General features: G+C 47.1%; 1 long non-coding RNA gene across 3 annotated transcripts; it reads right to left on the bottom strand.

The window, feature by feature from the left end:
- Positions 1 to 2072: 2072 nt before the first annotated feature.
- On the bottom strand, positions 2073 to 18201 carry LOC138689118 (uncharacterized). Of its 3 annotated transcripts, none has more exons than XR_011327936.1 (5): positions 16372 to 18201; positions 15844 to 15914; positions 11222 to 11312; positions 10069 to 10322; positions 2073 to 8850 (listed from the first exon to the last, which is right to left on the bottom strand). It is a non-coding gene; the product is annotated as an uncharacterized lncRNA (long non-coding RNA). The 3 variants fall into 3 exon arrangements; XR_011327935.1 differs by lacking the exon at positions 15844 to 15914 and having other exon boundaries at positions 2073 to 6716; positions 8720 to 8850; positions 16372 to 18199; XR_011327934.1 differs by lacking the exon at positions 15844 to 15914 and having other exon boundaries at positions 16372 to 18200.
- Between the last annotated feature and the right edge of the window lie 1321 nt (positions 18202 to 19522).

Raw genomic sequence — 19522 nt, 5'->3', positions numbered from 1 at the left:
AGTATTTAAAGAAATTCTTATCACTTTATCTAACTGCATCCAGCAAACAACTTTTTTTGAAGTCTGCTGTGTTTAAGAATCTTTACCAGTAAAAGTTGCTACCTTGAGCTTAATGTAGACTTGCTTTAAAACACAGAGAAGGCTGTCTTCTTCAAAGTTGGTGTTTGAAATGGAAAACATTTTGGTAAATATAAAATACTCAAAATAGCTGCTAAATTCACCAAAAATACGAAAAGAGCCTGCTTTTATAGCTCAGAGTTGGTCATTTCCCATCTTAGAGTAAGATGCATTTGTAATGCTGTGCAATGTAACTACACCTGTTGTGTAAAAATCAGAAAACTTCTTGTTCTGTAACTGGTGACACAGGGAAACTATAAAATAAGGGTGTGTGTGTGTGAATAAAAGATTATTACCATCTATTTATCAAAATGGAAAGAGAGCACAGTTTTCATCTGAAAATAAGTTTTGTAGTGATAGTTCATAAGAGAAGCAAGGATACAGTTAACTCCATTGCACAGGTAAGAAGATGGACCACAGAAATAGAATGTGAAGTAACCTGTGCCTTGGCATGTCATTTCAGCATGTTTTCCCAGGTGTTTTCCCAGATGTGTTCCCAGTCCCAACTTTGCCGAGAGAAATGAGATGCAACACCTGCTTCTGAAAGTTGCACTAGAAAGTAATTTTCAGTTAAGATTTAGCAATATATTTGCTAGTAGCAAATTTGTTTTAATAAGACTGAATCATGCTTCCCAGCGAAATGGTTGAGGTATTTCCAGTAATTGTTTGTACCCAAATGTTTTCTTAATCTTTGAATGTTACAATTTGGACACCCTATCTCTGAGTGCAAAACTTTGTATTGACTAATCCTGTTACGTCTTCTGAGTCCTTTTGAGATTATACTGTGGCAGCAAGTTATGAAGTCTGAACCAGACTTTATTTGTGCATCCGCAAATCAGTAGAACTGACAGGGCACATGATGCAGGTTGCATATAGATCAGTTGAGTTGTTATAATACTGGAACTGTTTATGGTGCTTCGGGGATAGAAGAAGTCAGGTAGTATTATTCCAAGGAACTTAAAGGCCTAATTAGGTACTATAAAGCTAGAAATAGCTGTCAAGAATTGCCTGAAAAGGTACTCTTCCACAAAAAAACTCATGCCAGGATACGGTCACATAGATGCTCTGCAAAGAGAAACTTTGTGATGCGCATTGGGTCCCTTAAATCCCATTGAGAGCAGTTCTACTCCCAGGCCTACAAAGAGCGCTTAGAGATGGCAGGACGTGCTATTCAGGCGCAAATGTTCACGAGAATACCGACTTCCATGAGCATGCGCGCTGTTTTTCCTTTCTGCAGACATACAGCTGTGTGCAAAAACAGTAGAAGAAACAGGGTCCTAGTAACTGATGTGAATTTCTGAACTTTATCTGAGTTTAGATTATTTTTGTAGTACTTGCTCATCTTTGTTATCAGTTTGTGTTGACGTTGCTTTGTATGCTGACAACCGATCAAGCTCGTGGCTGAGATGAGGTTTCACAAAGGTCCACAAGCGAATCTGCAAAGCATAGATTCTTACGTGTCGCTCTGAATCCAGGCTTTAAGGCCCAAGGATCCAGCCCCACAAGGTACATGATGTGTAAGAGCCAATGCTGCTTTTGGAAATGGGGTTAACTTCTATCTCTTGCTGTAGTGAGGGACCTGGTTGCATAAATATGTCCAAAACGATGCTGCTAAGGTATTTGCAGGAAGCCTGTGACAGAAGATTTGGAACAAATCTAAGTGCCTCTTCACTGTTCCTTCCCTTGCCTAGTTCCACGATTAAATACTTTTCAGGTTATTGATATCTTGGCTATGGATTTCTAGACAAAAGCCCAAAGGTTAGGGAGAGCTCTCAGATGTACAGTGGCAGACCTTTGCTTTTCTTGAATGCTTCACGTAAGCTCTCTGTTGGGGCAAATCTTGGTAGCTTGAATGTTGAATTTTTGTGTGTTGAATATTTGCAAGAACAAAGAGTTAGTAGGACCAATTCCTTCCTGAACTGGCTTGTACGAGAGCCCTTTTTTTTCTTTCCCCCCCCCCCATCCAGACATGTTAGCTTCTCCCAGCCCATTTTCTAGCCCTGTGTCGGACATAAGGAAGCCCACCTGATCTGGCTGCCAGGATAAGTCAGCAGAAGAGCTCTTTATCTCCCCACACGGTCCGAATGTCTGAGACTTCCAGGGAAGAGGAATAGTCACTAAGACACTGGAATTTCCTTTGCTGCTGTCAAGAGAGGTGGGCTGGGGATTAAATGAGATTCAAAGAACATTCTCATGGGGAGTCATCTGCTAAAATGCCAGAAATTCAGTGTGAAAGAAGTGCATAAATAAAACTAAGGTCACTTTTCCCTAATTCCAGAACATGTCAAGAAAAAAAATTTATATCTTTGTGTATATGTATTTAGGTTGCATTGTGCCTGCAATCTAATTCATGATAATACAGGGAGAGCAAAAATAGAAGCCAAGTCACATCCATGGAAAACTCTGGCACGTTTAGCAGACAAGACAGTTCCTAGCTTCAAGAAACATGAAGACTTGAGTCATATTTCTTGGATGCACTCATTATATTGGCAAGCAGTACACATTAAATTCCCCATTGTTGAGAAATCTAAATTCCCTTCTGCCTTAAAATATCTGTACTCGGTATAAGATGGCTTATGACCTTTTCATAAGTGAAAAAGTATTATACTGAATAATGACTGCCATAGTTTGGTGAGGATATTGTGTGGAAAAAGTGCAGCTCTTGGCCAAAGTAAACTCTGGCAAAATCAAGATAAGCTGGTTGAAGCTGCTTGTTTCATGCAAGTTGGTAGTGTGCTCCAGACAAAGTCATCTTTTCCTGTATGTAGGATGGAAATTGTGCTTCCTGCTCCGGGGGGGGACGTCAGGAGAACACATTTCGGGAGACTGAGGCAGGCAGGGCCATGTTCAGACTGCTCGTACCCTAACGCCTGTCACAACTCCATCTCTCCATTGTCTGAGGAATCAAGTCTGAGCAGTTTGAATCACTCATGACTAATTTGAATGTTGTAGTTATAACTCCTAAATTAAGCTCCCTGAGTAGGTGGTGTGAACACCCCTTCAGACGTTGCAGTAAAGGGAGGGCCATCTAATTATCTTAAGAGTCTGTATTTTGCCAGAGATTTCTTTAGGAGAGGATTGGGCTGCTTACAGCCTGTTTCCTCTCTTCTCATCTAATTCATCATCTTCTCTTCATCTGCTCTAAAGGCCCGTTTTCCCACTAGTATTAAAGCAGGCGATACGCCAGCCATTTATTTGTCGCAGGCTGACAATTCCCAAATTCTGGGAAACTTTGTCTCTACTTAAAAAGCGATGGTCAACCTAATCCTGTTGGCTAAACCCCCTGTGGGAGATGCATGTCACGCAGCAAAAGAGCTCTGCTGATGCTGCTTGAATGATTTCGTCGAACAGAGAGCGTGGTAGTGACAGATGGCCTTTTTTCCTTTTCTCCACGTATTGCCGGAGCTTTTCCTTGCAGAGCCGTGCTGGTTGGGATAAGGAAGCAAACCGAGCTGCCTGGAGGCTTCTCAGCAGCATCGGCATGTTGAAAGTTGGGGCTCCGGTGAGAAGAGCCAGAGCTGGACCAAACAGCGAGGGCAAAACCAAAATCCTCTGCATTTGCTGCGTTTGTTGCTGCGGCTGTCGCGGTAGGGTGGGAATGGAAGAGTCTGTGACTGTAACTGGTGGGAAAGCACACCTCTCCCACTCCAGCCGAGCTCTGGTTAGAGCTCTACCCTAAATATTTAGTCCCAGGTCACACAGAAAGTCTGAATCAGGGGAACCAAGCTCTGGCAGTGAGGAGAGGGAAGGGCTGATATCCCCGGCTAACACAGCCGTGCAAGTGGGAAGGAGCTTCTGGGCTAGTGAGTGTTAAACTGTCAAAAACGTTGCTTGTAGCTGCATTACTGCTCACTGCATTCAGGAGGGTGTTACTCTGCTAAAAAAAATATTCCAGTTTTACTGAAATAGCTCTGTCCTCGCTAGACGTGCTTTGCAGGATAGCACGCTGCTGTTCCCGTACGGATAAAGCCGTCCTGTTGTGCAGATAGCCTTAACGCCGCTGCTATTTGTTCTCCTCTGTAGAATGGCAATCATAATATTTCTGTTCCCTCATCCTTTGTCTTCATCCTGAGAGCCAGGGATGTCAGATCCATCCTGGGGAAACGGCCAGATCCCCCAGGTTCGGCTGTCAATTCGGCTCTGCATCCGCCGCTCCACAATGAGCCTCCCACTGAGGGCGGTTGTGGGGGAAGGTAGACTGTGACCTTGTGTAGCAATGAACCGCTTAGCCGTGCTTTATTGTTTAGTACCTTATTGTTGCTTTCAGGGTTGCTCTGTAAGAAAGTAAAGTTCCCTTTAAGGGCCATCTCTGTTTCTGCCCTTTGTTTCTCTTCCTTCCTTATTTTCCTGTCTCTGAATGTAGCAACATGCGTGATTTATACCAGCGCAAACCCCGTTGCATTGACGTAGAAGGATCTGCAGCTGCTGGCCTTAGCCTGACGGGTGAATTGCTCGGTGCCTTGGACTCCTCCAGGAGCCCGGAGTCATTTTACACTAGGGTAAGTTATGCTGCAGTGGTCGCTGCCCAGTTCCTCTCTCGGGCTGCGTGATCTTGTCTTCGTGCAGAGTTGTGCTGGCTGCAGCCAGGCTCCACTTCTTTGTGTCCATGTGCTCCAGAAAATACATCTAACACGTTCTCCTAGTTAGCTCGATGCCCTACCTAGTCACAGTACTTTCACCTGCTCCTGGTTTACTTATCCTCTGAGGAGAGGAATGAGCCCAAGTCCTGATTTCTCAGCAAAACTTATTTGACCATATACAAAGACGCTGCCATTGCAATGACTGAGCAGAGCTACAAGCAGGATGGCACCTCGAGAAGAACAAGCAGGAGGAGTCCAAGCTAGCTTGCAAGAAGGCTGAAAACAAAACCCCGATCCAGGCACAGCTGGCCTCCCAGCCAGTTAGCCTCTTGCCCAGTGCCATACCCACGTTCCCAGACACATCAGGTTAAAACGAGGACAGCTTGCTCCAGAAACATGGTTACACAAATCCAGGCATGCCATGGCTGCCTTACGAAGCACATGATGTATTCTGATCCTACCAAGACTGCATTTAGACAACAGCATAAATCAGTAATCAATAAAAATTCTAGACACAGTTTCTGTTCAGTATGTCTCATCAAGGCCTTTTGTTGTTGTTTTAATCAGGAGAACTTTAGCAAGGCTTTTTATTTTCAGTCTGTATGAGTTTGAAAAAGGTGCCTTTTATCAGCAACCTTTATCTGTGCTCTCTCCCAATCTACTACCAAAACCCATATTGCAGCAATATACAAAGTCCTGAAAGCAGTGCCCCACATGGCACGATGTTCAGGCACTAAAAAATTAACTTGAAAATTGCCTGAAATGCATTGCAAACCAGCATTAATTGCATAATGAACCTGGATAGTGCCATGAGGCAATGGTTGGTTGATGCCAGCTAGAGTCGGTAGCAAACAACTGGCAGCAAGACTGCCTTTTCCCTTTTAATTGGAAAACTTGGGAAAGGCACCCAGGGTGTCAGGGGGTGCTGCTCCCCTGACTAGGGGTAACATGTATTTGTTGAGTCGCTCTTAGCCTGCAGTGTTAAATTCCCTGCAAAAGTTAAAACACACTCATTGGCTTATTTACATTGATGGCAGCATGTAAATCATGCAAAACCCTTCTACCAGGCTGTCACTGAGGCAGGACCTGGCATACACTTGTCCGCTCATTATACCTTTCGTCCAGCGCGTTGGTGGCTCTCGCTTAGGATGTGATGCCTGAAGGTGGCTCAGGACATCCTGAATTGCTCCGACTCTGCTTTTAACTACCAGAGCCACCCCATGTTCTTTTAAGTGCTGTGAAGAAGACTTTTTTTTTAAAAAGAAAATGTCCATATGGGGTGAAGCCGAAAGTCTGCTCAGCCCAGCATGCAGCCTCCAACACACCGTCCAACCGGAGCCATAAACACAGTGGCCAAAAGTGAATTTGCAGGGAAGACCACAACTGATGGCAGGCGTGTGATGATGCTTTCCTGAATACCCTATAATTATCCAACACTTGTGTAGTGCAAATCCCAAAACAAGCCTCAGCACCAGACCTGAGGTGTGAAGTGACCCCCTCGCCCAGAGAAGGAGCCTGGCTATGAATGGATTGTCCTGGCGGGAGGTGGATTGAAACTCTGCAAGCTGCAGAAGAGCCTCGTTACCCATGTCCTGGTCAAAACCTGTGAGTGCAGAGCCAGAGGATAAATACATAGTGCAGGCAACACAGAAGAGGCATCACCACAGCATTTCCACCCCAAAGCAGTAGCGGTCAGCTATGACCCATGAAGCTTTCCAGAAAGCATCACTCGGTCTGCAGCCCATTCCCAAGGGAGCCTTTGGGAAAAGGTATTCAATAGTAGCAGAGGGAGTAACTGTTTCAATCCCCATTCTTGGAGAACAGGCAAGGGCATATAGCACTTGTGCAGTAATTTCAGTGTCTTTGGAAAGACTCAAGAAATATTCACATAATTGACTTAAAAGTCCACCTTGGCACTGATGAGGGTGTCCATGCTCATCCTCTTCCTCGTGCTGGCACTAGGCTTCCATAAAATCTCATGAGCTGTCCAGGCCAGGGAACAGATCCAACTGCAAAACACTGGGGAAAAAAGTATGATCAGCAGCTATGTTGGCTCTGAGGGGAATAAGGAAAGAAAAAACTGTCATCTTTTTTCTAGACAGAAGCCTAAAGTCCAGCCTGGACATGGCTTTTCTGTTGTTCAAGCAAAAGGCTACAGGTTTTGGGAGAAAGGTGGAGTTTTCCTCTGAAACACTTACAGAGGTGTAATTCAGGGTGGCATGAATGGCTACTTTGGTATAATAATGTATTTCCCCCTTTTTCATGGACATAAGTTACACTACTAATACATTTTGGCTGGAGTATCTGCTTCCACGCTCGGCGAGGAGAGAAAGAGGCGTGGGGATTATACAGTACCAGAAGAATGAAAGTGAAACAACTTTTGTTTGGACGGGGCCTGAGCGTCTGTCAGGAGCAGCCGTACAATCTGGGAACTGTTTTGCAGAGCCGCATGCTTCAGACTAATTCTAGGCTGTCAATCCGTGGCAGAGATAGCTTTTGTTATTTTTGGCAATTCCTTTTCTGATGCGTTTTGAGGGAGCAAGGTCCTACAATTGAAGGCATTTTGCTTTTCAGTCTATTGAGAAAGTAAAATGTTCCTAATTCCAGTTCCAAGAAGCCTGGCTGTATGGCCACATCCTTCATCTCAAAAAGGAGCAGGGGCAAGCTGCCCACCTTGCAGATTTGCAGAGCGACTGTGGAAGGACACGTAATGCATCCATCTGTCTTGTAAGCCACGTGAAACCACCTCTCCTTCACTGACAAGTACCTGTTTTTTTCAATACATAAGTGAAAACAAACCAAAAAAACCCTTTCTCTTGTGGTGCAGGCAGCACCGTGCCCTACCATGCATAAGGGCATTATTCTAAATAATATTTAATAGCCATAAATGGTATTGTGTATACATCTGTGGTGCCATTTCAATACATTGCTGTTGAAATCTGATTTTTAATGCTGTTAAGGATGTTAATGAGGAAGAAAAACTATTTTTTTTTAATTGCAGGAAACAAACAGCAATCCTGTCTGCTTTCAGGTAGGTCATAAGACCTGGGAAAATAGCTACTAGCAACACTATTTGCATTTGCAAGAAGCATTCCTGTTTTTTTCTAGTACATTCTAATGAATTTTTCTAATCATGGTAACCCCTTCGTAAATATCCCACAGTGTGGTAGCAGCATTTTAATCAGGAAGCTTTGGCAGAAGGTGAAATATCCAAATTAAGTGATAAGTTTGAGTATCAAGTGTTCTGGGGAATAGGCTGTTTTGGAACAGGGTGACCTTCACAACCACTTTTTGAGATGAGCCCCATAAAAACCTTTTTAAAAACCTCTGCAAATGAAATGAGCTAATGTAGCAGTCTGCAGGAGAGGACAGACCCGCAGTCAGCTGGGAACAAAGGCCACATGAGAGGAAATACAACTTAGCGGATGCTAATTCGCACCTATAAACTACTGGGCGCAAAAGCAGCTGGGATTGAATTCCCCGTTCCTTTTTGGCCATTAAAGACATGACAAAAAAATTGCAGCGGTAATGGCTTAATCACCCTTCGAGAAAGGCTCTCAGGGGAACTGAACAGGGGCAGGGAGAGGAGACGAGACCCAGGATCTAAGTCTAGCAGCAGCACCAAGAACTCGGGCTACAGATGCCCAGAAAGATGCTACTGCCTCTGCTTCTGCTCCCACCGGTACCACGGGAGTGCAGCTGCGTGGCGGAGCACGCTTCTGCTTCAGCAACGAAATGGCACGTAATCTTGCTAAAACCTCGGTCGATTATTATTATTATTATTATTATTATTATTATTATTGTGGTTGCTCTCTGATAAACCTATTTTAAGCATGCCGACTTCTCCAGTGTGCATGCCCAGAGGATGTACTCGATGTTAATCTTAAGGGATACATTTCTGGGTGTGCTTCGAGTCTTCGCGCCAGTTTTTTTGCCTGGAAAGGAGCGCGACACTTGAGAGGAGCTGCTGCCTGCCCCAACCCTTTGCAAAGTTCAGAGGACTTGGGTGCCGGGATTCTTACCTCTGACGTGCAGGTTGGCTCACCAAGTCCTCTTCCATCCTGAAATCTGGCGCACCTTGGGCAGCGATCAGTCCTTTCCATTTTTCCTTGCAAAATTTCCTGTAATGGCTTCAGAGCTTGGATGCAAGCACCTTTGTTGGAAATGCAAAACGACAGCAGCAGATGCCTTTATAGACAGCAAAAGGCTTGAAGAAGGGCAGAGTAAATAAACAGCAAAAATTAAATATATAATATTGCCACACAGAGAGGAGCTTTCTCTTCAAAATGAAGCAATTAACATGTATGGACTCATTCTGCCGGGCTGGGAGGAAGCAGGAGGCACATTATTTAAGCGAATTGCCATGTAGCCCATGATTATCATTAGGATTCATTCAAACCCAGGCATTCAGTAAAGCTTCTGCTCTGCGGCTGGCTCTGTGCTGCCTCTCTATCAGTACCTATTGTTTCATAATCCCACCATACTCGACGCTTTTTTTATCCCAACCAAGTCTGCCTTGTTTATTACCCTCCCCAGTGACTAAGCCGAAGCACGTTAACAATGCACGGTTTCATTCGGCTCTTTTTCTCGTGTTAGCTGAAAGAGAGATATCTTCTCCCCTAATTGCAGAGGATCTCTTCAGCTTTGCAATTTCTGCACTGAAAGCCTGTTTAGGGGAAGGCGTGGGGATATACATAAATCTGAGTACTCACTGACAGGGGAGATAATTGCCCTCTCCCTCCGAGCATGGCAGAGCCCTCCTAAACAGCTCTGCACGGGCAAGTTTCTGCGAGACGGACGGGAACCTCACACGTGGCTCAGCAGACACGGGCTCTCCTCCTCCGTCCCGGCCAGATGGTTTCCCTCTGCTAACAGCAGCCCAGCTCAGGTGGGCTCTCCCGGGGCCAGATCTGGCCATTCCTGGCCACATTCTTCCCAGGCAGCTCCCACGCGGGGGTCCGCAGTCGAGGGGGACGGGGATGTGCTGCCGAGCACCGCCGCTGCGTGCTTCCCGCAGGGAAGGAATCACTTTGGGGCAATTCCCCCTCTCCCTTGAAAGAAGATGGGGCTTGTTGCAAATATTTCCAGCTTTTAAATTTTTTTCTCCCTCTGTTCTGACTCAGAACAAAAAAACAACGTCTTTTTGTTGCTTTGGGAGCATTGACCTGAGCGAGGGGTGATCTACCTTCCTGAATGTCAGGGGAGCAGCCTGGTCATCTCCAAGCAGCCCCAAAAACTTGCACGGCCAACTTCCCCATGGCACGTCTCCATGCCTGCAGCGTCCTGTGGCAGGTGGGTTGCAGCGTGGGACGAGCTCGTCCAGCACCCGAGCCACCCCACCGCATGGAGACGCAGACCCTCCATCGCTCACCTCTCTCCTTCTGCCAGGAACACGCTGCAAAACCACCCGTCCCTCCTGCAGAAAGCTGGCCCTGTCGCCTTCCACAGAACCTCTGCATCTCTCAAAAATGACGTTTTTTTCGGGAGGAATTTGGAGCATCCCTCACGGTGGGTTAAACCAATTGGAGCTGGGTTGTGTTTTGCCTTTCTGCACGCTGCGTGTCAAAGTTGTACTCTTCACAGCGTCGAAGCCTCTGCACCCACGGCTGAAAGGAAAGTGTAGCACTAGGTACATAAAATACAAAATACAACATAAACAAATACATATTTCATATATAATGTGTCTATATAAATGAAAATTATATAGATTATATACATCTATATATACACATGTAGAGCATTTAGATATGAAACAGATATCGATACTATATAACAACAAACACAAATCTATGCTTCTATATTATGCTCACAAATTTAAATTTATAAAGATATTTTATGGCTATGCAATGTACTTGAGCCACTGTTTCTAGCTCAAATATGACGTTTTCCAGACTAACCTTTTCCCACCTGTCCGAGAAGAGAAGCCTGCACCCCGAGGATGCCTGTGGGCCAGGTACCGCAGATGGGGATGGAGAGGGGGTCTCCGAGGAGCTTCGACGCAATGAGCGGGGAGACCTTTAGCAAGCGCAGAAGAGAGGAGGAGGACCACGTCCAGTGGGACAAGGAACTGGGCTCACCTCGATGAACAGTCACCCCGAACAGGTCTCTGTCCCCCAGACCCCCCAGGGTGGGTTTGGCTGGGCTGCAGGTCGCTGCCTCTTGCTGCTCCTGCTTTCTAAGCGTGAGGCGCATCGATGCCGTGTCCCCAAGCCTGATCCCTCTCCAAGCTTCAGCAGCAGCTTGGGCAGGATTTTGAGGTTCACAACTCTGGATTTAGGCTGGGGAGCTGTGGGCTGAGCTAACCACTGCCACTAAACCCTCCTCCGGAGCAGGACCTTGGTGTGGTGTACCCCAAAAAGTTCCTTCCACTGCAAAACAAGTACTGGCTGCTGTGGGACCCTGAAGGGACCTGGGATCGTGTGCAGCGTGGCAGCTGGCCAGATGTGCTCACCTCTGTTAAATCAGCAAAAATGCTGAGTCGTGAAAACCAAAAATAAACCTAGGTATGTAAGAAGGGATTTTACCTTCGGTTTGAGCCTTGAAAGCGCAGCCAGCTGTGCTAAGTCAGCCTTCCCATCCTAAGGCTGCTGGAGTTAATGCAGGCAGACAAAACCCCTAAATAGAGAGTGAGAGAGGAGAATGTAAGAACCAAAATAGCAGTGTTTTGCAATTTCTGTCTTCTGAAGCATGCAGACATACTAACAAGGGTGTCTTAAGTCTGTACTCCCTCCAGAAGAGGAAAGCCACAATCAAATACTAACAAAAGTGTCTTATCTTCCCTGAATGTTGATTTGCCCACTCTTCATTTTCTTATCTTTATCCCTTGTGAATTTTGAAGTTCATTTCCAATTTTCTGAAATTTCTATGCATCATCTGTAACTGAATTTCATAGCAATTAACTCCCCAGGACATACCAAATGTGGCAGGGAAGCCAGAGAAATAAGCTCAGGGCATTCCTGAAGATGGACATTGCACAGCTAATGATTAATCATCATATGCATAATAATAAGGATGGTGATGGCTATGTGAAGAGTAACATACAGCAAACAATAGTGTAAATATTCTTCACTCAGCCTTTTTGCTTTTTGTCTTGATACTCGTTTTGCTTCTTGGAATATTAATATTGAGAAACAATTAACTAGCAGACGAAATGACAAATCTGTTAGCACACAAGTATTGTGTTCCTGCAATTAGGATGTAAGAAAGATACAAATAACTTCCTAGCCAGTTATGTTAAAATGCTTAAAGTAAAATAGCAAATGGGCATTAAATCAAACACTCCAGTACTGATTGATTGATGTTAGCTTATCCAGGCTCGAAGAGATTTTTCTTCCTCGGATGAAACGAGCGCTGCGATGTGGCATCGCTGAAGCAGGGGCCGACTGCGGTTTCTTTGGCGCAACTGATGCCACCCGAGTTCAGCTTTCAGCTTCCCCAATGACTTGCGCAATCCCGGCTCCCGTAAGGCATTAACCTGCCGCTCCACGTCCCAACGTCTTGCTCGGGGCCGGCTGCCTCTTGGTGTGAAATCCACAGCCCCACACGCCGCGGTGATGCTCCTCGTACCTGCACAAACCCGTCGGCGCTTGCATCGCCCGGTGTCTCGCGACCTGGCACGTCCCAGAGCATCAGCTCAGGGTTCCCCACATTCTCCCGTAAGACCTGAGCTCTGCCCGTCATCTCCCTTCGCAGCAAACCACAGCAGCAGCTCCCTTCGGGGACAGGCACGTGGCACCTCGCGGACAATGTGACGCATCCCGGGCCACCCACCTTGGCCCAAAACTGGCCACCCCAGAGGGTTAGCCCTCATCCTCGGCACGCCGGAGAGGACGGACAGCACTGTAAATCCTTGGGGCGAAGGTGCCCAGCTCTGGGGCGATGCTCTGTTGCATCCAAATAACTGTGAATGGGAGGCGACGGGGGGGACACCGGTCACAGGAACAAGCGGGGCGATGCGGGGTGGTCGCTGCCACCCCACCGAGCACTGGGTGACCCCTGTAACCATCAGGAGTCACTCCAGGCTCCCTGTGACGGCAGAGGCTACGGAGACCCTCCTCCAGCTTAAACCAGGTTCGTCTTCTTCAGCCCAAGCCCAATGGGGATGTAAGCAGTTAAATCCCCGCGACTTTCTCAGACAGAGCGTGATTTTACACAGCACTGCCCTCCCCTCCTCCTTTCTACCCCACAGCCTTAAGACCGTACAGTTTTCTTTCATTTCAACTTGGGTTTGTTCAAAGGAAAAACAATTACTCTCTAGCCAGTTTAAACAATTGTCAAATAACCTGCCGTGACCAGGCGGAGAGGAAAAATGTGGGGGAAATATTACCCTGCCCTTCCCTGCCAAGTCGCCTTCCAAAGCAATATCTGCTCCTCCGGCCGATTACAGGTGTCAGGTTGCCTCAGGATCCCTTGGTGATTTTACAGGATGATCCATCAAGAAAACACATTACACAACCCTGAGCTCATAGGTTTATCCAGGCAACTGCCAGATACATGCCTGCAGAGACACGGCTCGGGCCACGGCCCCCCTTCCCACGGCAGGGTGACTTTGCTGGAGACCTGGGGTGGGCTTCGTGGTCCACGTCCCACCCGGAGACCTGCGGGGCTGGAGCCTCTGCCTGGGCATCGGTCCCGGCACTTATGGGGAGAAAACTTCAGAGGAGGAGGTAATGCCTTTTAGGGCAGCATCCGAGGAAGGATGTTAACCCGCGGCAGCATGGAAACCCGGAGAAGGTCCTTTTCTCTTGGGTAAACTGCAAGTTCTCAGCTTAATGGAGATAAGAGATAGCATATTGTTATCAAAATATGGTAAAACTGTCTGATTTTTGTATAACTTCATTTTTTGGCACCCAGAAGAGGCACAGAAATGCAGTAGCTTTTCCTCACTTTCTTTCCCAAGCACACAGAAACAAGCTTTGTGCTTCAGTGTCTTCCTTGCAAGCTCACCCAAAATCCGACGTTGTCAGCAGTTTGACGTGTCCATCACCAGGAGACACTCGGTACACTGAAACAGTCACGCTGTTGCGAAACTGCTTTGGCGTATAATTCAACAAGTGTTGCTGCTCATTTAACCTTTTCATCCTGCATTGCGCCAAGAGCTGTGAATGATTTTAAGAGGGTGACTCGCATCCCTCAGCAATTTCCAAGGACACTGTCTTCTCTTTAAAATAATGAATATGTGATTCATGGTCAATAATTTCATCGTTTATATGTGCTTCTCTGCTGGGTCGAGGATATTTTAAAAGTTTTTGGCCCCAGAGTATGTCCGTCTGTGTTAAGAGGCTGAAGGTGATGGGCACAGCCCGTACCACCCACGCTCGTTGCTCAGGCAGGCTGGTGTGTGCTGGCTAAAGGAGACAATTTAATCTTTAATCTTCCTACTTTCTCCCCAGCTTAAATCAATACCAAAAGCAGAGGGGATGCTCTTGTGATTTGGCTTAAATCTGCTTCTGAGCTGGGTAAGCCGAGTCGAGATCAGGCATTTTTATGCCATAGCAGGTGGTTTCTTACATATAACCCCGTCATTTCAAGGGCAGGTTGGAGAAAGGAAGGGAAGGCAAGGGAAAAGCAACAATCCTGCAGTGACAAAGCCATTCCTGTGTTTCCTGGGGAAGCCTGCTATGGGGGCCCATCAGAGCAGTCCAGAAAAATTCACCATGAAGAAATCCAGGCGCAACAAAACTGGCCACCAGTGCCCTTTACAGGACTTGTGCCCGCTAAACCTAAAGATGAACGGTGATGCTTGGAAAACAAATTCCTTGAGCCTTAATTGGGTTCAGCCTTAATTCCTTGGCTCCCTGCTGCTCAAGAAGAGATTTGTAGGACCAAGGCACGAGCTTTGCCGAATGCCGCAAGGAAAATACCACAGGGGAGAACGGTGAGTGCGTAGGTGCCGGGGAAGGGTCTCTGGTGCCAGCGAGTGCAGGGCAGATCATGGAGCAGAGCAGACGCTGTGCCTTCAGAGCCAAACTGTAGCTGAAGCTCATGGGGCGGCATTCAGAGAGGGGCTGACACTGCGTTATGCATTATTTTGAAGGGTACGTAGGAGAGGAAAGGTGGCAGGCGGTCTAGGTCTGAAGCAATCTGACTTGTGGCCCCTGCTTCATTAGCAGCAAGCATCTGCTCTGGGTCCCTTCTCCATTTTTTGGCTTCTCACAGGTGGGTTAAAAAGCCGATTCCTTGAGCTGTCGACAGGGCTGGTACCTTGGGAAGTCACTGCTGTAATAGACTGGTTTGGACCTGTGCTTGTGACAGTTATCCAGGTTGCTGCTGGTGTTTCCCATGCCCATCACCGTGGCATCTTTCATCACTGTGACTGGTCTTTGCAGAGGTCTCTTGCTGATCTGCCAGAAATGCAACCTGGGCAGCAATTAAGGAGAGCTGATGAAAGGCATCTGCCCTCTAATTCATTGTTTCAGTTCTTGGCATCCTTTTGGGGAACGAGCTGAAATGCAGATGCTAAATAATACCCACTATGAGGGATTTATTGCTATTTTAATGGCATAAGTAACTCCCAAAAACTACAGCTCCAAATAACATGTGTATATTGGTCAAATATATCTAAGATGTGAAGTTTTAATAGCTGCATTCATCTTCCTGCATTGCAGTTCTACTAGATTTACAAAGCGCATTCATATTTCACTCTCTCCCTACCCATATGGGTTTCTAATGATCTACACAGAAATCTTATCATTTCTGCCTTAACTGTTAAATGTAAAAGTTAAATGTAAAGGGAATGTGAACAGTGAGTGGCCTTCTTCCCTCCTCATAATCTACAAGGACTTCCCCTCCAGCTTCAGGACCGCAATGTATATTCCCAGTGCTTGATACCACTCAAAAATATAACTGTAATTATTAGCAAACCACCACCAGCACCTAGTGAGACTTCAGACAAAACCCCAAACATACTAGCTATCAAACCAGGTATTTACATCTAACTGCATCCCAGTCTTCTGAGCCTCTGTAGTAAGCAGAGATGTTTATTCTGGCACTTTCCCCATAGCAACCTACGAGGTTTCAAATATAACAGGCATCAGTCAATGCAGGTTGAGCATATTTGGAGCAGAGAGATCCCCTGCACTTCTGCCATGGCTGTAATCTTAAATTAAAAACCAGAGTTATCTTTTGTAGCCTGGAACGCTGTTACCTCTTCAAATACAAGGAAGCCCTATTCCTTTCACACTGATGGAGCAATGCCAGGGATTCACCAAGTATGCTCTGTACGACATTAAAAAAAAAAAAAAATTAAAATCTGTGGCCCTGGCATAATTATCCGAACTCTCACTTATGTTCTGGAAGGAGAGAAATCCGGCAGGAATTTTGGCAGAGCCGGTGCCGATTTTCTGCCAGGGAAGGAATTCCCCGTAGCCAGGAGGGCGGCTTTCAGTTTCTCTTCCACTTGGCCTCCCTCTTGTTTTAATACCGGCTCGCTGAGTGCTGACAAGGGACGTAGCGATGTGCAGAGCGGAGGGGGACGGCAGCTCAGCATTTCATAAAGCGAGCAGCATTCCCACCGAGGGGCAAGGGGGAATACGTGGGTCTGCTGAGGGGCTCTCTGAAGGGAACCCACGCAGGGGCCCCTGTCGCTATCGTTTTTACAAAGTGGATGAAGAAGTCTTGCAGGGTTTTGGGGTTTACCGCTGGGTTTTTTTTTTCCCTCCCTGCTTGTATTTACCTTGGCAGCGGGGGAAATACCAAGTCGCGTTGCTGCAGGTTTGCTGGAGGGCTTCTGGGAGGCCCCACTGGTCTCTTGCTTAGTAGCTGGCCGAGGGCAGGAAAAACAGCCTGGGAAAAGAAAAGAAAACACCCCTCTCTCCCTTTTCCTCTTTCCCCCCCGGATCAGTTCTCTGACGTGGTTCACCACCAGTCTGCCAACCGCCTGTACTGGCTTGTGGTGGGGGCCCTTGGGGAGCAGAACCAGCCCTCGCGGCTGGGCTGGCAGGGGGGATGCTGCCCCAAAAGGCAACACCCCTCTCCTCACCTAAATAAATTGGTATAAAATATCATTTTCAGCTAAATTTTAGTAGCCACACCGGGCTGGCTGACACCCAGTTCAACTCAGCCAGATTTTACATCAACTGTATTGAATCATCATAAAATTATCTGCAAACAAATGCTTACAAAAAGCTCCCTCCCCTCTCAATTACTCCACACTCACATTTTTTATTCATGTTATGTTGTCATCATCATGCTTCGGCTTAGATAGAGCATTGCCAACACTCATGCTGTTTGAGGTTGCACTTTAAATCCACTGCAGCTTGAGACAAGCAGTGAAGTAGGAACTACAGCGCTCCTTATTAGTTTTCTTTTGCCCTTTTTTGCCTTATTTTCTTTTTTCTTTCTTTCTTTTCTTCCTTCTTTCTCTTTCTTTCTCCTCTCCTCTCTCCTCTCCTCTCTTGCCCTGCCTTGCCTTGCCTATTATTTTCCTGACTTTTCTTGCCTCTGCCTGCTTTTTCTTTTTCCTTGCCTTTCCTTGCCTTTTTCTTGTCTTGCCTTGCCCTCTTTTCTTTTGCCTTGCCTTGCCTTGCCTTTTTCTTCCCTTGCCTTTTTCTTCCCTTGCCTTGCCTTGACTTTTTCTTGCCTTACCTTGACTTGCCTTTTTCTTGCCTTGACTTTTTCTTCCCTTGCCTTGCTCTTACATTTCCCTTTTCCTTGCACTGATGAAGAAAATCTGAAAAATCCCTCCCGGGCTCACCCTGCAGACAAAGCCAAACTCAGGACTGGCTTAGCTCAATGCTCGCTGCTGGAAAACAGCAGCTGGTGAGTTCCATTTCCCCAGTGGGTCGGATGTCCCTGTCCTGGGATGACAGCATCCATCAGTGGATGCCGGGGTCAGGAACGGCAGTTGGCTGCAGCCAGATGCCCCGTGCCGAGCTCGGAGGTGACGGATCCCGATCTCCTCCAGCAGGACCCCGGCAAGTCCGGCACGGTGCCCTTGTGCCAGCCGGCCTGCGAGAGCCAAGCAAGGAGCTGAAGACACTTGCATTTAAGCAAGCTCCCTTGCAGCTGGTGAGATGCCATTGTAGCAAGCGGTTGTCGTCACCCGCTCTGCCGGTTGCGATAATAAAAAGAGACGATTTAGAGCTGTACAGCTCTGACTGGGAGTGTTTCCCAGCTTCTGGCTCTGCGTGTGCTTCTCAGCCATGCCCCGGCTTTGCTCTGTGTTGTGCAGAGCCTGAAGTGCCTCAACCTGTGCAAAATTAAGGGCTCCTGTCTGCAGCTCTGTAGCTTCCTCACTGCTCCGTGTCTCCCCCCATGCCGCTGGGTTCCCTCGAGTCCCTGGGCGGTGTTTTTACCTTGTCAACCCGTGTTGGTTTTGTCTTATTCTCATGGCTCTGCACCTGCACGCCTTGTTACGACTGTCTCCCATGAGAAGTAACAGCCACCGGCGTGAGAATCGCCTTCCTTTCCCACCTTTCTTCCTATTCCTGGGCTGTCGTTCTTGGCTTACGTTAGGGGACCCAACAAAACGCATGTGCGGAGTTTCACAACCAACCAGTGTGCCCCATCGGCGTGTGCTCCCATCAGCACTAACAGGAGTAAGCAGGAGCAACCAACAGGGAGCTTGAGGGGGTCAAAAAAGAAACCCCAAACATATAGTTACCATGGGAAATTTGTCTGCAGGGAAGGCACCCACGCCACCAGAGAGGATGCCCAGGGAAGGACACTCCTCTGGGGACCTCCTGTTCCTTCTCCTCCCAGCTGGCCATAGGGGCAAGTTTTCCTTTCCCTTCTCTTTCTCCCCTTCTGTTTTTTCACCTTTCCCCAAAAGCAGCTATTACCTCCGGAGTTAACGCATGCCAGCAGCTACAGACCCCGTCAATAAATCTTTGCGCAGGTCCAACTGTCTCAACACCCTCCGCACAACAACCTGGGGGAGGCTGCAGGCAGCTGAGTGCCAGCCAGCAGGCACGGAACGACAGCAAACGGTGCCCACCTTCCTGCCGGACCCAGCGCCCACTCCTGCGTTGGAATCACCCGGGAAGCACGGTCCAGGAGTGACGCAGAGCTGGGCAACCAGGAGACGAGGTCCATGGGATACCTGGTGGCCTGCAGGAGGAGGTCCATCCAGGCACAATCCTGCTGGAGCATCCTCAGAGGACCAAATCGAGGTCCTTCAGAAAGGCAGAGAGCTGTGAGCAAAGAAACTGCCTGTGTAGTTGATTCTGCCTTCCTCGTACATTATCGTCAAACACTTAAGGCAGCATCAAAGACAAAACCGAATTCCTATTCTTAACCAAAACAACTCACAAGGCTTCCCATTTTGATTAACAGCTCCAGTCCAAAGGGGGAACACATGAATATACAAAACGAGGTTAGGATCCATTTTCCTGCCTCTCCTCTTCCGTGGCACCATTTCAGTGGTATTTCACTGGGAAAGGCGATGCCTAATGGGTTCCCAGTGCACGTGAACTGCGTCAGGTATCATTAGAAAGCCATTCAAAAGGATGAATGCAGGCCTGCTTTAAAAAGTGACAATGTAAAAACAGCACTCCCTCACTTGACACATCTGACCAAGTAGAGCAGACCTCTACGTGTGCTCAAAAAATAGCTATTTACTTTCATGACCGAAAGGAAACCCTCTCCCTGCAAGCATGCACCCATATGCTTAGCATTATGCATGTGTGGCGTCTGGTTTATTCAGTCAAAATAGCTGCGCGCATTGTTATTTTCAGGATTTGAGAAGCTATTGCCATGGGGACTGAAGATCCAAATAGATCCTGAGATCAGATCACAGGAGGTTTTAAAATAAAATTGCCATTTCTGCCAATAATCATGTGAAACCAGCTTCAATGTTTAAGTGTGGGGACTCACCGCTTTGGTGA

The sequence above is a fragment of the Haliaeetus albicilla genome, chromosome 15 (assembly GCF_947461875.1).
Source record: "Haliaeetus albicilla chromosome 15, bHalAlb1.1, whole genome shotgun sequence".
NCBI lineage: Eukaryota > Metazoa > Chordata > Aves > Accipitriformes > Accipitridae > Haliaeetus > Haliaeetus albicilla.
This window is presented reverse-complemented; position numbering and strand designations above follow the sequence as displayed.